This window comes from Pangasianodon hypophthalmus, chromosome 15, assembly GCF_027358585.1.
Source record: "Pangasianodon hypophthalmus isolate fPanHyp1 chromosome 15, fPanHyp1.pri, whole genome shotgun sequence".
Lineage (NCBI taxonomy): Eukaryota > Metazoa > Chordata > Actinopteri > Siluriformes > Pangasiidae > Pangasianodon > Pangasianodon hypophthalmus.
Genome location: NC_069724.1, coordinates 18790452 through 18810016, shown reverse-complemented (window position 1 = coordinate 18810016; position 19565 = coordinate 18790452). Strand labels below are relative to the sequence as shown.

Sequence of the window (19565 nt, the reverse complement as noted above, 5' to 3'; positions counted from 1 at the left end):
CATTAGGGTTGTAATGCAATGACACTATCTGTATTTGTATCTATTTAGTGCTTCAAAGATTCATATCTATATATGTATTTAGATTTACACCTGGAGATGGTGTGGCTTAATCTGGAAAAGTTTTTTTTTAATATATTGTGTGTGGTTTTTTTTTTTGTTTTTTTTATTATATATGAATCCTACCACTATGCCCCCGGAAAACACTGGAAAAAAAACCTGGAGGTAAAAATGGCAGCACTGTGAGGATGATCTGTGAATTCTGGCTGTGAGAGTTCAACCTCAGCTACATCATCCAAGAGATGTACGTATGACGGTTTTTAATCCCTCTAGCACAATATTTATTATTTATTTACTTTTACTTGTTAGCGATACTCTGAATGAATGAATGAATGAACACTAAATGCATTGCTCAGCGACTTACATTCACATGAATAAATGTGGTCTTTGTCCTGTGAGCTTCATATGTGACCGCTCACCCACAAGAAAATTAAAAACTTCCCGCTCACATCCGGGATTTTAACCAAAAAAAAAAAAAAAAGTGTACCTCCTATTTGTATCTATTTTCAAATATTTTGAATCTATTTAGAACACATTATTATGACACACATTTCAAATACTGTTAATATTCGGATACATCTCTAGTCCAAAAGCTAACGCAGCCTCTAACCGTAATTGAGTTGTATGAATTGTTACAAATTCTGAAGTGTGAGATCATGTTGATTCTTACTGACTAATTATGGAGTGTGATAAATGATGCCAAAAAACAATTCTAAAAACAAACAAACAAAAAAACCCTAAAATAACTATCTAATTAAATAAATAAATAATCTGCATACATTTCAAGTGAACATATGAACCATGTGTAGTAAACTCCAGGATTACAATCAAGTGAACAAATAATATGTAATTAATTTAGCAATATAAATAATGTGTAGTGAACATAATAACTTCATTTTATATACACTGTGCAAAAGTCTTAGGCACATGCAAAGAAATGCTGTAGAGCAAAGATGCCTTCAAAAATAATAAAATTAAATATTTCTAAATACTATATAGAGCAAAAAATATCTGGTGTGATGACCCTTTGCTTAAAAAAATAGTAGTCTCAGGTACAGTGTGTGCAGTTTTATAAGGAAATGAGCTGTAAGTGTTACTGAGCATCTTGCAGAAGCAGCCACAGTTCTTCTGGAGACTCGCTTCTTATTTTTGCAGCAAAACCCAGCAGCCTTCATTATGTTTTTAGTCTGAAAAGTGTCTCTTATGTAATATTCTGCTTTCTTTACTGACATACAAACGTTTTTCTGTAACATTTAATTTTGTGCTGGAAAACTAATGTTTGGAAATCTAAAATGTTTTTGTACTGAATCAATAATGTAGAAGTCATAAAATAAAAATGTACAACAAAGTTTGTACTGACAAAATAAGGTGCCTGAGACTTTTGCACAGTACTGTATATATACTGTAATAGCAAATTAATTAGATGTAGTGAGCATAAGAGCTGAAGAGAAGTTAATAAATCATCTGCAAATGAATCTTGAATTGTATATAGTGAACATGATAAAATGTTTACTCATTAGTAGTGAAATCAATGAATTGTGAACTGATTTACAAGTTAAATCCAGAGTTACAGTAAAGGAAGTGAACTGAGTGTAGTGAACTCAAGAGTAGCTTAGAGACTTCTTGGGTCTCTGTCGTTGAATGATTAGCACTTATTCTTTGTCCTGGTGTCTCATTAAGATGTATGATTCCTGTCACAAGAAATGAGAAACTGGGGACCTGCTCAATCAGTGATGATACATGTCTTCCTGGCACCCCTATGGTTTATCTGCCATAATTACTCCCTGTCACGGGTGAACGGTTTGCCTTTGTCCTCTAATTGCATTAATTGAGAATGAACTGGTGGGAGATGATGGATGGCACAGGAAATGACAAGTTCTTTGGTGATAATGTGACAGTATGAGCTTGGCAGATGCACTTTTAGTTGTTTTACAACGTCTGAAAGCTAGCCAGTCGTAGAGGATTTGATCTTCTAAGGTCTAATAGACTAAGGATTGTCAGATACAGGTACACTGTCAGATTCAGGTGCATTTAAGAATCTGACATTATTATTATTCATAATATTCTGGCAATATTCTATTCAATGTAATGATTATTTTCTTACTGGACCATAAGTGACTTATTTTATTTTTTTCCAATATAATAATTTTTTCAACAACAAAAAAGTATGTATTGTACAAGATTTTGTAGATTTCCTGAGCCTAAATAAATAAATAGATAAATAAATAAATAACATTTTTTATATACATTTTGAGCTATTTCATCCATTATGCCATCAGCATCATGTTTCTACAAGCTCTATCGTGAGTGTTTAGTACCTGATCACACAATATTAACAGCCCCTTGAAGAATTTTACAATATTCACAGCTCAAAAATGAATATCTTATACAATTTATATGCCAACATTATGTAGCAAACTGTGTGGAATGTAAGTCTTGTTTGTCTCTTTTCCTCTTTTTTTTCTTTGCTGTCCTGCGTTCTTCCCCATTCCATAGGCTTCTCATCGAATCCTTGTAATAAACGCACACTCATCTTCAGTTCATTTCTTTTTTGACACTGAGCACACCATCTTCCCAATACACACACTTATTCTGTCAGCAACAATCTTTCTCTTACTCGTTCACTCTGTTCGTTTTTTGTGTAATGTACCATTTAAAGCACTGCATTTGACACTCGGGCTGTGAAATTAGTGTGGAGACCTGTGATTTGTAGATGTTTGTAGAAATGAATGAGAATAGATTTTATGTGAATGTAAAAAATAAAAGATATTTGATACGATAAGACCATGATAAGACCAAGGTAACAATCAGTAAAAAAAATGCAAAAAATGGCAATGACTATATGCATTAACACACAAAACAAAAAAAATAATGTAGTGTAAATCCAGATGAAATGGTTTGTTTTAGGCTCAAATTCACAGTAATACTTTCATAATTATATTATATTATATTATATTATATTATATTATAATTCACAATTTCATAATTCATAATAAAACTTTAGATTTTATTATGAATTATGAAAACTTTAGAGAGGATGCATGTGCTGTCTCACAAACACACACGCACAGTCAAAATGTAATTGCAACATTTTCATTAAAGCACATGATCTGTCCTTAATTATGGGCAATAATGATTTAATCAGTCATATCATACAGCGTAATAATATGCACCCAAACTAACAAGGCCGTGTTTGTGCTGCAAACAAATGAAGACGTGCACCAAAGAGGTGATGCGCCATTTAGTCTCCATCCAATTAGAGATCATCTGTCTTTATCACGCTTTATTTTTCTCTCATTAATGTGTTGAGCAAAGCCATTATGAGGTTCTCGTTTTCCTCCCATCAGCCACTGATCCAGAACACGGTGGCATGTGATGAATGGAATATAATGACATACACAATCAGTACAAAAAAAAAAAAATTCTTGTTTACTTTTAAGGACTACTTTTCATTGTATATAAGATTCATCTATACCTTTGGATTAGGCAGATTGAGATTTATCCAATAGTTTTGTTATATATCCTATTATCATTTGTTCTATACAGTCTTGTCAGAAAGTCCTCTCCACAATTTTACATATGTCATACACTGTAAAAAAAAAAAAAAAGTCATATTTTTAATTGTTCTAGAAGTTTAAAAATATAAGTGATTTCAGCTTAACTTCAGCAATCCAGTTATTCCATCTGAAATCATGTTTTCGAGTTTGAGATGGGAATTTATAAAAGACCAATGTACTGAAGCGCAATGAGGTTTCAGTCATTCTGCTTGGATATGCCATCTTGTTTGTGCAATATCTTCCCCCATTATGGGAATAACAATGGATTCTTCAAACTCTGACTCGTATAGCTTCATTAAATAGCTAATTTAATAGCTAACAATTAACATGCAATTAGCCTTTGCCATGCACGTCCATGCAGTCATTTGGTGTCACTAATTATCTTGGTTATTTATACAATAAGCAGGTATTTGCTTATTGCCTTCATTTTGATTTCAAAATTTGGCTTTTAACGAGACTATATGGTACTGTAATAAGAACATAAACATAAGGCTACATTAGCTAAGTTAACTTATATAAGCTCTTGTATGGAAATGGGGTATGTTTTTAAAACTACCATACACAGGCAACATGGAAGCCAGTGATTTACATAAATACTGTAACTGCTGCACATAGACCAGTGTCTGTATCTTGGCAAAAATGGTTATCTCCAAACAAATGTCTATAAAAAAATATGTTAAGAAAATTGCTGAAAAGAAGGACGCAGTTCAGTAGAGGTCTATGAAAGCTGTCTCAGACAATTAAAATACATTTTTTTAGAAATTAGTTTTAAATTAGAGTTTTTAAAGAGATTCTGTCCGGCTTAACAAAATGCCATTTCACGTGTTGTATTATATTTAATATTTACATGAAGAGGTGGATTATACGGATTCTATTCAGAGAGTAGAGGGCAGATTCCGTATGATAAGAACAAATGCTGTAAGTGTGAACGTGAATAGGAAAACTTATCAGTCCTCGGACAATCCGTAATAATAATTCACAATCACTGTTAAATTGGTATCATGTTCCAACTTTAGGCATGAAAGGTGTCTGCCTACATGGTGACAGGCTGGCGCCAGCAGCCAATCAGAAGACCGAGAGAAAGAGCATGAAAGCCGATGTTCAGAAAACAATGTGTGTGTTTTTTTTAAAGGCCAAATCTGGCATTTTAGGGTGGGATGGTATTCATCCCACTCTGGAAAGTGTTGCTCTCATTTCTTGTAACATAGCTCACCTGTTTTATGACAGGCTAAGTTAATCAGTGACAATCAAGAGCCAGGGGCAGGCAGCAGACAAAAAGGCTAAACTGACTGTCTGCTAGCTATCTTGAGATGTCACCTAGGTTCCACCATATTGAGACTGTGATAGAACATCTCAGAAAGTTTATTTTAGTCATCTAATTAACATAAAATTAGATCATACCAAATGCATAGCACATTTGAACTGAAGGTAGAACTGCTAAATATCAGATCCCTTACATCTAAAGTTCTTATTGTAAATGAAACTACAACTGACCAGGGAATTAATATACTTTGTTCAACAGAGACTTGGATTACACCAGTCAAGTACTCAGCTTTAAATGTGTCTAACCCTCCCGGATAAAGCTATATAGTACATCACCTTCATTTAATTGGCCAAGGAGGAGGCACTGTTCTATTTATAACAATACCCTAAGCCAGACATATTCAAACCTTTTCATTATGGGCTCTACTTTCCAGCTTTTTTTTGAACACAAGGGCCACATCATTCATTTTGCCCAGAGCTTTTAGAGTCTATTATGAACTGACAGAAAAAATGAAATGAAATGAAATAAAATATCATAAAATGAAAATAAAAGATAAATAAAAATACATTTTCCCTCAATTTTAAATGATAGACATGTACTCACATGCAGACTATGTCATCCATTAATCAACCAAAACTTAATTTTCTACATAAATTAAATGTAATTCAACTTACTCATTTTATTGTAAGGGGTATGCCTGATTTTATGCACAGAGCCTCTCAATATCAGGTTGTGTCTTACATATAGCCAGTCTTAAGTTGTTCTCCACCTCCAAATTTGACCTGTACTTTGGCTTCAGGATGGCCAGTGGAGAGGATCCAGGTTCACATAGTATATATGATGAGCCAAATGGCAGAAGGCCTCTCATTACTCGTTTTGTCACGATTGGATAGTCTTGCTGTATTTTCAACCAGAACTTAGTCACTGCTAAAGTTACTGCTTCGTGACTTCAGCAATATTTAGCAGTCCTGCAGTGACTAAGTTCTGGTTGAAAATACAGCAAAACTAAGCAATAACTAAGTTCTGGCTGGCTGTTGAACTGCATCTCTGCAGATCTGTCACTCTGCTGTTCAATGAGTTATTCTTGAATCTCATCTACGGTAAGAGTTTCTAGCTTCATCAGAAAGAGTTCCATGAGCCAGTCATTCTGTTTTGTGCTACATTCTGGAAAGTATTTGTCCAGACTGGCTTTGAGGGTACACAAATGATTTCTCAAAACCACTTAAAACTTGAAACTCGAAACTTCCAGTTCAGTCTCATCAATACTGTTGCTCATCAGTGGAAACAGAAATTTACCAGCATTGATCTTTGTTTCCCACAGCCGAATTCTTTTCCTTGAATGCTGTGACTTTGTTCTTTAGGTCAAAAATTGTTTGCTGTGCATACATAAACAGTACAGTGATCATTAATCAAGCACAACTGCACCTTATATGGCATAAGAAAGACTGGCATAAGGAAACCACCCCTGATTAAACTCTACCATGAATTGTTTAAGGATTACAATTACGGTTTGGAAATTCCACCCAAAATTAAAGAGCCTTTTCCCCTGTGGCAAATGACATACAGTACGGTATATCATATTCCAAGCCATTCTCATGACTGTGGACCTGCTCTACACTTTGTCAAACACACCAGACTGTCATTTTCATCATCACCTTCGCCAATTATCTCCTCACTATGTCTGAATGTCATTTTTGTTTCCACAGACATGCATGCTGGCTAAATTGAATGAATGTATTGTATGTGTGATATATGTGTGTCCATCTGGAAAAAATCTGACAAACTACCAAAAAAGATGAAAAATTAGTTTTTGGCTATGATAGTTTTTCTCTTACAGTAACATATTCTGACACTTCAACTTTAAAAAACCAGAAATATTTTATAATGATATGGAAATATTTTTTATAGACTTTTTAACCTTGTCTAAAGTGTTTGCATGCATAGATTATGTTGGGTAAGGAGCAGTTTAACGAAAGCAGCAGTAACAATTCCATCCGTCCATCCATCCATCCATCCATCCATCTAAGAATCCAGGAAGTAACTGCCGTGTACTTCAGTACAAATAGTAGATGTAGTAAGTGAAGTCTAATACACAAAGTCTCTAGGCAAACAGGAAGTTTCAGATAAATCTTTCATCAGCTGTGCAAGAAAACAGCTTCTTAGGCTGTAGGAAGTGATATATTAAATATTTAAAGCTCGTTTCTTCAAAAGGAAATTGTAAAGTAAATAAATTTATAATGTTTTCATCAACTACTGTTATCAAATTTGGTTTCACCTCCTACAGCTATCTTTATTATTCCTTCCATCATTTAATTATCAATTCAGTCATATCATTCATGTATTTAATTAATATTCATTTATTGTAATCGTTGGTTGTTAGCACATTTTGTGTGTGTGTGGTGCTGAGAGCTTCACAGTACAACATATTTGCTCTCCAACAACTGCGCTGTTCATCTGCGTGTTCATTTAAAGACGTAGAATTTTATCACCAAAATCCAACAACACACATATACACAGTAAAACCCTCCTTCTTACCTTATGATTTCTCACATCAGATCAGACCTTTGTGACTCAGATGGGAGGCATTTATGTTTGTGTGGGTGAGTGTGTGTGTGTGTGTGTGTGTCTGCCTCAAGCATTTGATGTTTATTTCTGGAGGTTATGAGAAAATCAAACTGAGAGATGGGCAGCTGACATTCCCTCATAACTCCATCTGACCTTTTCTTTTTCAGACACACACACACACACACAGACCCCATAAGAGGCATCAACAGTAGCAGGTGTTGCGCTTTCCCTGAAAATGAAGAGGAAAATAAGATCCATGCACACACACACACATACACACACACACACACACACACACACACACACACTCGTAGTATGGTTCATGTTGACGTGACATATTGCAGTGTTCATTTGTGGTTTATGCTTTCATGCTGGTTGGTGGCTGGTGGTAGAGAGAGCAAGACTATACTTTCTGTAATTCACACACGTGCGCACACACACACACGCACACACACAAACAGAGTGTATAACCATTTGTTGATGCTGTATGATCTGGCATATTCTTTCTGACAGGTTTTTCCCAATCTCTCTCTCTCTCTCTCTCTCTCTCTCTCACACACACACACACACACACACACACACACACACTACTTGTACAACCTTTTAAATTCAAGTGATGATGCTACACGGTAAACAAAGTTTTTTTATGGATTATAGCCCATCACAAACAAACAAACACACACAGTGTATAACCAACATAGCACATTTATTCATCCTGTATGGTCTGCCATATTTTTTATTCTTTCAGACACAAAGCCCCCCATAGGAAAACACAATCTCTCTCTCATACATACACACACACACACACACACACACATACACACACACACACACACACATGTTGTCGTTCTTGTTTACACAAGCTGTCCTGCCTGCCTGTACAGGCTATTGTTTTCACAGTCCTCGAGCATAAGATAAGATAGAGACTCAACACTCCTCGAAACACTTTGAAAGCACCACAACCAATTGTTTAAATATTATAGATTCACTTTTAGAAAATATTTCCTTGTTTTTATCAACTACTGTTATCATATTTATTCTGAATGAGAAGCAACAATATGGTAAACATGTGGTAAACACTCAACAGAGACCCGAACGCAAACTTACCACGTCATCTTTATCCCAAAAAAACTCTTTCTATCACGTCTTCAGTTTAAACGTACAAACGTACAAGCCTTTCTGAATTCCCATCTTACAAATAACCATCAGCTATGTTACACATAACAGCATCTTCCAAATATAAAAACCGATCTCTTTAGCTAGGAAACTGGTACATAGCTAATCTGTACAAACAGCTCACTCACTTTTAACTACAGATGTGAAATTATAGCGATGTGCCCAAGAGAGCGCATGTGTAGCAGAGTAAAGCATATCCTTGAATGGCTTACTGCTTTTAATACGTAATAAATAATTAAATAATTAAATCTATTATTAATAATATTTGCAATAAACAGTTATACTACCACACAATGTAGCATGGACAGGGCTACGGCTAAGTATAATGGTTTTATTGGTTTAAAACCATGGACATAAATACAGAATTCAATTTCTGTAATGCGGTCACAGGTGTGTGTGTGTGTGTGTATCGAGGATTTTACAATGGCTTCAAGCATAGGTCAGGATATCAGATCTGAGAACTGAAACCATCCGTTTTATAAAAGCTGTTTTAAATGATTAAATCCCTTAAAGGAATGAGATAAGGCACAAAGGCTTAAAAGATAGCTACGGTTATATATTTTGTTCCTGAAACCCATGTGATAACTAATAGCTATTACCCCATTAGATAAGATTAGATTTATTTTCACACATTACCTGCCCCTTGTGGTTGAAACTGGTATAATATGGTACTTACGGTTACCATTTACTTCTGCCGATTTATAACGTGGTCTCATGAGTTATTAGCTCATGATTCGCCAAGATCTTACACCTTTCACTACCCACTTCCTTTTTTCAGTTCACGCCTAAACTTGTGAACCACTAGGATATTGCACTTCTTTTCACCATGTCACATTACTCAATTACATCCATCAAGCACTGGTCTCTATATCTGCACAATATCCAGTGACTTCCAGCTGAACTCCAAATGGTGCACAGACCACAGATTCCAGTTTTAACCAACGTGATATGGCTTGGCTACATTTTCACATGCTGGGCATTTCTACTGTATTCCTGTTTTCCTTTTAAAATGGCAACCCTGTGGGTGAAAGGGCAAAAAATGGTGGGGGAAAAATGAGAAAAAATAGCAATTGATTTTATTCAGGGCGTGAAAATCTCGCCACCAAGGAGCGATCACTCAGAATGCTAATGGCTGCAAGGTGTTTTCAGCAGTGTAAGTTCATGACACTAAAAATCCCCCCCAGCCACAAATCAATTCCAATTTGTCATAGGGACATCAATGGTTCATTTTCTGTGGTATGAATGTTCTTATAGGATTAAGTCGGGAAGAAGTAGAATATAATATGATATTACATGAGTATGGGAATGCATCTAATAAATTAATTTTTTACTGATGCTTGTCTAGTGGCTGTACGAAGTGTGTGTATATGTGTGTATGTGTATGTGTGTGTGTGTGCGCGTGTGTGTGCGGGAGCCAGTGTCCGAAGGTTAGAGGTCATATGTTGTTGGCCCTTAAGATCACTAAACTATGGTGACCTGGATCATACAGTGGAAAATTATTGCCATGACATTAAAGGCTGTTAAAGGATAATATAAAAAAAAATTAACATCTGCAAACTGAATAATTATAAACCGCAGTATTTATACTGTGTTTATACTAAAATAATATCAACATATCCATAACTTAAAGCTTCATCATTATATAATTCATCTATGGTATATTTTCTTATTCATATTCTCAAGATATACTGTATAGTACAGTCTAATAATAAAATATAATGAAACGTTTCAAAATAATTACTATATCAAGCAAAAAACATAAAAAAAAAATGTAATCAAACTATAAGCTAGCATTGCTTTCTCTAGTTTAGTTCTTTCATTCATGTGCGTTTGTTTTGTTTTTTATTCATGCCTTCGCACCTGTCATGGCATTGGTTGGTTGCCCTAATGTGTTCACCTGTTCTGTGCTATACCTTGATTAGTTTGGTCATTTTTTTCCCTGTTGTCCTCCTTGTGAAGTCTTGCCTAAGCTATTGTACATTTCTGATTTCTAGTTTATCCTCTTTTGTGATTGCCAGCATGTGTTTTGAGCCTTGCATCAAACTATGACTATGATCCTTGGATTAACCACGATAAAGCCCTTTCTAAGTAAATACACTTGTGTCCTGCCTCATCACACAGCGAATTATAGCAGTTTTCAAAATAAATTGGTTATTAGAGCAGGTTTCAAAATAAATTGGTTATTACAGCAGCTTTCAAAATAAATTGGGTATTAATTTTTTTTTTCCAGGCTTCTTGTAGAAACACCTACAGTTCTATTGTAACCCTTTTTTTTTTCTACTCAAGAACTACTAATGCAGTAAGCATTAGTAAAAATGCACACAAATGTAGGGCACCTAAGACATTTGCTTAATACTTTCAGTTAGAAAAGTTTTACACTCTCCTTGAATAATGTTTGTAACTTCCTAAAGTTTTAAAAGTAACATGAGGACACATGAACAGGGTGGCCTTTTTATACCAAAAACCTGTAAATCTGTAAATTTATGTTCAATCACGTATTAAGATGCCTATTACTTGTGTATAGACCCCTTTATCGTTAGTAATCAAAAAGAGATGTGCATGCAACCTGGTTGCAAAAAGACCTGAATAGCCTAGCAACCTGATGCTACTTGGTTATAATCTGATTGTAGAATCTATCAAGAATTTTATCTAGGAATTGGACTGAGATTAGCTAAAGTGTTATTCACTTATTATTAAGGATTACACTAATGACAAGTGGATACTCTGTTTAACACTTTCAAGTAGTGTAACTCTAGAAGATATTCATGGCTTGGCAGTGGCTAAATAATGCTAAGTTGTGGCCTAGCCTGCAATGACCGTACATATATACGTATCACATTGTGACCATGTTCATGGTACGACTACAACATCGAAGACGTCGTAGTGGCACTGAAAGCCATGGTGCTGCCCAGCTAGATGCCATAAACTCACTTATTACCTGAACAAAGTTAGCTAGCTAAATGTGTCCATTATAGCCACTGCCTCAGTAACAACGTGACCTAGCTACAGTATCTAGTGTTAGCTAGCCAGTTTATTGATGTAGATTTTAAGCGAGCTATGTATGTAGGTTTGTTAGGGCAATCTAAATTAAGTAAGTTATCTAACTAGCATGCTAAGTCTGTTAAATTCTTAGTTAGCAAGCCAACTTCACTGATGTGATAGTGGCTTCTTAGTTGAGATGAAATGAGCACTGCAAAGACAGCTAATTATCCCTCCAATTGCCTGTAACCACAACCGTCTTTTGTTGCCTTGGAACAGTGTCAGATTTGAATGGTATTTGAATGGAAAATCACTATACTTTGTTTTTGCAACCAAGAGGCATGGCTGATGTCAATGTGACGTGTTTCACCCAGGGGTCTATAGTGTGTGTGCACAAATACTTTTGCACATATATAATTCCACATATATCAACATAGGCAATAAGAGATCAGTTGGAATGACCTGCCCTCATGGGCTAAGAAGAGCTTCTCTAGGTGCTGCTTTTTTAACATTGTCCTAATTATGTCTTAACCCTAATTAAGGAGTCCAGACAAGAAACAGGCATAATTACTGCTGCAAGGCCTCTAAACACAGCATAAGCTGGAGAAGCAGTTCTCACCGAAAGATGTAATCTCCTGTTGACTTTTCTGACATGTGCATTCACAGCTCATAAGATTAGCTAATTAAGAAGTGTTCTGGTTGGGCAAAGAAGGAGGGGAAAGTGAAGAAGGGAGAAAGAGGGAGATACAGGGTGGGAGAAAGATTAAAACAACAAAGAAACTTGAGGAATTATGTGAAATTTTGGGTATATTCATGAGAGAGACTTGGTGTGTCAGTCTTTTTCACTTTTTCTTTGTGTGTATGTATGTTTGTGTGTGTGTTTATTTCTTGGTGGGGTCAAATATCCCACAAGCATAGAAATATCTGAAAGTTTTGACTGCTTTAAAAACTGCTTTTCTATTATTATTATTATACAGTTAAAAATGCATCTTTTATTTAAAACACTAAAAGTGCCAAAATGTTTCCTTTTGTTTACTGAGGCTTAGATTTAGGTTTAGGCATAGCACTGCTTATTAATAATTATGATATAGAACGTCCTCACATGGATAGTAAGACTTGCATTTGTGTGTGTTTGTGTTGTAAAAATCTTCACATTTTTAATAATCTTTATTGTAGAATTTTCTAGTCCAATGCTCTATTTTAGCTCTTTCTATTTTCAGTGCTATTCAGTCTGATGGCCGTTTCTTTGTGATCATAACACAAAAGCAAAAATAAGGAATGAGATTGCAGTGTTGGCGTGTGTGGCAGACACATTTGTGATCATTTTATGCCCATCAGCACAGGCAGGTTTGTAATTGTAAAACAGGGTTGGGTTAGGAAAGGATGAATACATTATCCAGAGTTGTGCTTGGGTGAAAGGCAATCAAATAAGCTCCTCTCATTCCCTTTAAAAATAGAATGTGCTCAGTGCTGTGCAGTGACATTTTTAATAATTACATACAGTTAGCTTTCACTTATAGATTTCATGTCACTTCTGAATTCATTTCACTCACAGTCACTCTAGTTACGGATGTATGCCAAATGCATTAAATCTCACTAATTTGGTGGTTAAAAAAAAGGGCAGACATTATAAATGTGTTTTCTGTTTTATCAAGCTCTGAACTTTTCTCTTAAGTTGTTTTTTTTTTTTATTTATTGTATTATGGTAAACTTGGTAACACTTTACCATAACAATACATGAATAATGACGCACTAATACCTGAATGTAATACTTACTTAAATATGAACTAATGATGAGTTAAGACTTGTACTAATCATGAACTAATGAAGAGCTAACCTTAATTTTAATCTCCGTCATTCTCCATCCATTCCTCTTCAAATCCCTCGGTAGTATTAGTATGTACTCTGGGTGGCTAAGGCCTGGGGCACTGCTCCCTTGCCCACAAAGGTGAAATTAATACAGTAACATTCATTCATTTAGCAGACGCTCTTATCTATTAACACTTAAAACCAGTGTTCCATAAGATTATTTTCCAGCGTTTTAGTCTGGGAATGACAGACCATGATGCAAAATGGGTTGAGATGAAATTATTGGTGTTTATTATTAGTGCGTCTTTCTACATTCTATAAGGAGGATCAATGTAAATTAAAATGTAAAAGTAATCCGGCGCCATCCAATGATGTTTGTGTAAGTAGCTGCATATGGCAAATTATATAAACAATTTGAAATTCTGCTTGTTTAATTCATATTCTTTCTTATAGAGCATTTTTGATTTAGTTTACCCCTATGTGTTAACTAACAAACGTAATAATATGTATTTAAGGTGGTTGTTATTCACACATGAATTCACTCATGTCATTAAGGTTAGCTCTTCATTAGTTCATGATTAGTACATGCCTTAACTCATCATTAATTCATATTTAGGCAAGTAAGTAATTCAGGTATTAGTGCATGATTATTCATGTACTGTTATTTAGTACTGTAAGTTAGTTAGTCTCACCCTTGCTTCCTTGCATAAGGAATCATCTGGATACTTTAGACTTGTACCTAAGAACTGCTGCTGTAATCGTAAAGACTGTCCTGCTCGTAATAAACATGCTTTCGACGCATTCAGAACTGTTTGACTGCTTTATAGTATACAGTTGTAAAAGAGGAATGATTGAAAATACCGCAGTCCAGTGTCACCCATACAGGAAGGATTTTCCCTCTCTGAGTGTGAAAGAGAGAGTCCTGTCTTTTTTTTTTTATTAATTTTTTTAATTTATACATTTTAATTTTTAAAATGAACACTGACTTTTATACTGTTATGTAGTGGATACACTTTATACAAGCAAGAATCAAGGAAGTTGAAGTAAAATCAAGGATGACACAAATGTCAGATTGTACAGATAACTGTGAGATAAGGCAGTGATGAAATGAGCCCAGAGAACAGCTGCCATGATAAAGGTTTTTGCATATACAATTGAACAGACATACTGTACTATGAGTCATAACTGCTATGAGTCTCACTATTTCAAAAACTGGTCTTTTTGCTCTCATTTTTTGATTCGAGCCTATGTGTTTACTCTCGTGTTTGATCATTAAACAGAGTCATGCTGTGATTGAGAAAAAGTGAAAGTCCAAATGTGTTATCATTTCTTTTTGTTCTCTTCCACTGTATCACACACTATTTGCATAGTCTAGTCATTTCTGTAACTTCCTAAAATGATTTGAACTGGTATTTCAATTTGCATCTTCTCCGCCTTTCCTCTGTATTAGCTTATTCTATGATTCTTATTCCGTCTGATTATCTCCTCTCGTCGTTCTCGCACGTCTCTTTCCCTCCAGCTCTGTGCACCTGCTTCCCTCTGCTCCGTTTCTCTGTTTCTCTCTGTTATAATGGAAATTTTCTTATTTCTGCTGTTCTCTCAGGCAGAACAGACGATTGAAAGGTTAGCACCTCACCTCTATCTGTACCTTACTACCCTGATTAACTCCTGATTTCTGCTCAGAATGCTTACTCTATCTCAACTGAGCTTCTCTTAGCTGTAAAGCTGTCCTTAGAATTTTATTTATAATATATTTATACATTGCAGTTGCACATGTAAAATTATTCCTATACAGTATGACGCTAACTCAGTGCAACTTCAAATGTTTTAATTGTTTGAAGGAAGCAGTAAAACAAGGACTAATAAAGCTGTAGTGCATATAGCATAAAGACATTACTATGGAAGATGCATCACATATAAAAAGCAGAGATAATATCACAAGAGAGGTAATTTTAGGGAAAAAACAACCATCCTCTATCTGCTCAATATTTCTCATCTGTCCTCCACCAGGGCACTATCCCTCCATCCATTCGCAATACCTTTTAAATACTTCCCTATAATGAAAAATAAACCTATGATGGACTTTAAATCTCTCACTTTAAAGCTTCAGTATGCTGTGAAGACATGCATACTGAATTACTATTGATTAGTAGGCATTTCTATAAAGATTTTTTTTTTTACTAACTTTCACAGATTCACTTTTACTCAGATTTACTCATTGTTCCTAGATTTACTGTACATGCTTAGCTGATTAGGAACAATAAAATCAAGCTGATGCAACAGTCAACCTGCTAGAGCCTGTCCTCATCGAGTCAGCTGATTAACTGGCGAAAGGGCCAGATCTGCCAAAATGGAAAAATAAATAAACTTAATACATAAATGACTTAATAAAAAAATAATCTAATTAATGAACAAATAAGCTTTTATGCGTGGAGGCCTGGGAAAACCCTTTACATGGTCAAATTTCAACATGTCTATTATTATTAGGATTATTATGGTTATTCTATTATAATGAAATATGAACTCATATTATTATGAAGTTTTGAAATTTGCAGGTTTTACTGAACTGAAATATGTTTCTCTTTGCATGTTTCTCAAACAGAAGTAGAGAAGTAGAATATAATTAACCCCAAAAGTGAAAATCAATTACATCTATGTTAATATACAATAAATAAGAAACACATAATACTCTCATGTTATCAAAGAATTATAAGTTTATATATATAAACACTGTTTGTTCAGTGCGTTGTGCATTCTGGGATGCTTTTCTGCTCACCATAGTTGTAAAGAGTGGTAATTGCATGAATTGCATGAGGCAAGTGTACAGGTGTTTCTGTTAAAGTGGCCAGTTATGACAATTATGACTGTGGCCAATTATGACAATTATGAATATATTATATACTGTATATTCCTGCCCCTCTTAATTGCAATTTTCTGTGCCTTAACTGCCATGTTTGCACTGGTTATGAGCATCTTTATGTTACTGAGCACCAATGAATACAAGGTTTTATTTTCTCATTGTTGAAATGCAGCTCTGTTAGAACATATTAAAGCCTGCACAAAGTTTGACAAGATGAGAAAAGCACCTGATCCACACGACTGCTGTTTATATTGTTGTCATTAAATCCAAATGAGATTAGAGTGCTATATACAGTACTATGCCGTTGGCAGAAGCTTTTGTCTAGAGGATCATTAATCTGTCAACGCACTAGCAAATCATCCTAATAAACACCAAACCAGTGAACAATACACTAAGCTAATCACAGCAAATGACTCTGTGAACAAAAAAGCTGCTCCACTGCACAGAAATGGGATTTGTTGCTGTAATATAATGCTAATGACACGTCGAAAAAGCAGGTTATTCGCCTGCATGATTTGGTAATTTCATGAAATTGTATTAGAAATATATAAAGAAAAGAGTCGAAGGTCTTATTAAGAGGAATGCTAATTATGGGCTTCTGTAGGTTTATGCTAACACGCAGGTAAGTTCCTATTTCAGTTGAAAATGTTATACTTTTGAAAATGTGGGTTACAAAATAACCAATTCACCATCATGATACTCATACTCACACTCATAGGCTGCTACCCATAATGCTTCCAACCTGCATTTCAAAACTTTAAGTAGTACTTAGGACCCTAATCCCTCACCTCTTCCTCACCCACACAGAACACACAGCTAGCAAGATGAATAGGGATAAACACGCACAAGCCAAAAAGAAGCAGAAATTGGCATTTTGGTCTGCTGTATTTTTCTCTTATCATTTTGCAAATATGATATTTCAATTCAAAATTGCCTAAAAGAATATTATTTACATTGAAAAGGGCACTGCATATGCCTGGATTGTGCTGTAGTGCAGAGTATGATGATTATGCAGGTCGAATGGTGTTTTATGACTGGCACATGCACATGAAGAAAATAGGCTACTGCATATGTATCTTTGTAGGAGTAAATGTCACAATAACAGCATGGTGCTATCTCTGAATCCCTCTCTCTCTCTCTGTGTGTGTGTGTATGTGTGAGAGAGAGAGAGAGGGAGGGAGAGAGAGAAAGCAGTGACAGACTGTAAATCCACTGTGCTGCTGTAGAGATCTACACTGGACTGTCATGTTATTCCTCGGAGCCAGTGAAAAACTGGCAGGCTTTGCCACACTGATAAATTACTGTGTGCGTATGCATGTGTGTGTGTGTGTGTGTGTGTGTGTGTGTGTGTATGAGAGAGAGAGAGAGAGAGAGAGAGAGAGAGATTTTTCTGTTTAAATAAAAGACAGAGGACATGGGTCAGTGACTAAACTCACCTATTTGTTTAAGTAAAAAAAAAGATTTTTAACCACTTTTATAGATTTTTTAAAAAAAAATCTAAATCTGCATAAATGACCCTGAAAATAAACTGTATGATAAATCTATATGGTATTTAAAATGTCTTTTTATGTATAATCAAAGTAATCAAGCCTGGCACATAAAGACTCTCTCCCCCTCGGTCATAAGACATTTTAATATTGTAAAGATGTGTATGATTACTGATGTTCTCTTTTGTTCTATTTAATCATCTCTCATAGTCAGTCTCTATCATTTTGTCTCTATCACTTTGTCTCTATCACTTTTTTTGCTTGTTTTCTCATCCTAGCTCTTTCTTTCTTTCTCTTATCAGAAAATGAAACCTGAAATCATGAATACATTTGCAGATGTTCTCTTTTGTCCTGTTTAACACATCACAAATCTTTAATTATACTGCAAAAAGACAGAGTATGCCTAAAACAGGAGAAGACAGATGAGACATGACTAGAATAAGAAACTAGGAAATCAGGCAACTAGAAGACTTCAAACAAGAGAACTAGGTTACTTGCGATTCACAGAATCAGGAGACTAGTCAGTGTATGACTAGCCAATAGGTGAGTAAGACTGGGAAATTACAGAAACATATCAGAAATCATTGGGATATTGTTAAGAACTGGAAATGCAAACACATGCAAAGCTTCACCAAACAAAAGGGGTATATACAGTATGTAGAAGGTACACAAGAGACTGTGTGGTTACATGAAAATAATTTATTAATGAACAGCATGTCACACTTTTTAACAGTTTATAGATACATTATTGCTGCAGAACATCTTCAAGACAAGTTAGTTCCTGCTATCACTTACATTATAACAACGATATACAGACATTTCTTCTCCAGCATGTCCTTTTCTCTCTTTCTCTCTGTCTCAAAAATGTAGCATGCCATTTTACAGACAAACCAGAATCGCAAACTCCTCTGTATTGAAACGACTCCCTTGTTAGGACATTTTGCACAAAAAACTTCACGACCAAACAGATTTGAGAATTCAACCATGCTGTGGTATAAATTATGATAAATACTTCTCTTGTTTTCTCTCTCTCTCTCTCTCTAGTTCAAAAAGGCATGTCCTGAGTTATTAGTGAGTTTGACCTTCTGAGTTCCTGTACCTAATGGAGCCTGCTTACCATGTGCCATTACCTTTAAATACCGACACTCACTTTACTATTGTCATTCCTGACAAATGACTGACATTGTTGTTTAGCTTGAGCTAGTTCTATTAAATTATTATATGGCGTGAAGGACATATATTATATTAAAATAGTAACACATGTATTCACCTGATACTGGCATCTCTTAACATTTAACAGCTGATATTAACTCAGTTAATGTGGTCCTCTATGTACAAAAAAAGTCCTGATGATAATTATTTCATCTATTTATTATTTGTTAAACATGCTTATTTATTGTTATATATGAAGTAAGGGAAGAAGAAGAATTTGTAATCAAGTGTAATAATCATTGAAACAATTTGTAAATGTAAATAGTAGATTTTCTGTGTGATTTTATGTGCAGTTCAAGAAGGAGCTCCATGGTGGTGGTCACAGGCAGGAAAAATGCAACAAGACTAATCTATAATCTGAACCAGAAGAACAGGCGAGAATCAAAAATCAAGAGACCAGAGCGTGGAAATAAGGTATCAGAGCAAAACAATGCACAACATAGATTTAACATTCCACACACACAGCAAGGTATAAATGGGAAAACTAATCAAGAACTAAAAGAAAACAGGTGCACACAATCAGGTGCACACAATCAGGTAATAAGCCAATGACATAATGGGGGAGACAGAGGACCAAAACAAACAGAAACAAACACAGA

General features: G+C 35.1%; 1 long non-coding RNA gene across 1 annotated transcript in view; it reads left to right on the top strand.

Annotated features, from left to right (window-relative positions):
* The first annotated feature begins 201 nt into the window (after positions 1–201).
* LOC113535675 (uncharacterized) overlaps positions 202–19565 on the top strand; it is a 35339-nt gene continuing 15975 nt past the window's right edge. Inside the window, exons 1-2 of the long non-coding RNA XR_008304023.1 lie at positions 202–301; positions 19260–19380. This is a non-coding gene — a long non-coding RNA (uncharacterized LOC113535675). The remainder of the gene's footprint in view (positions 302–19259; positions 19381–19565) is intronic.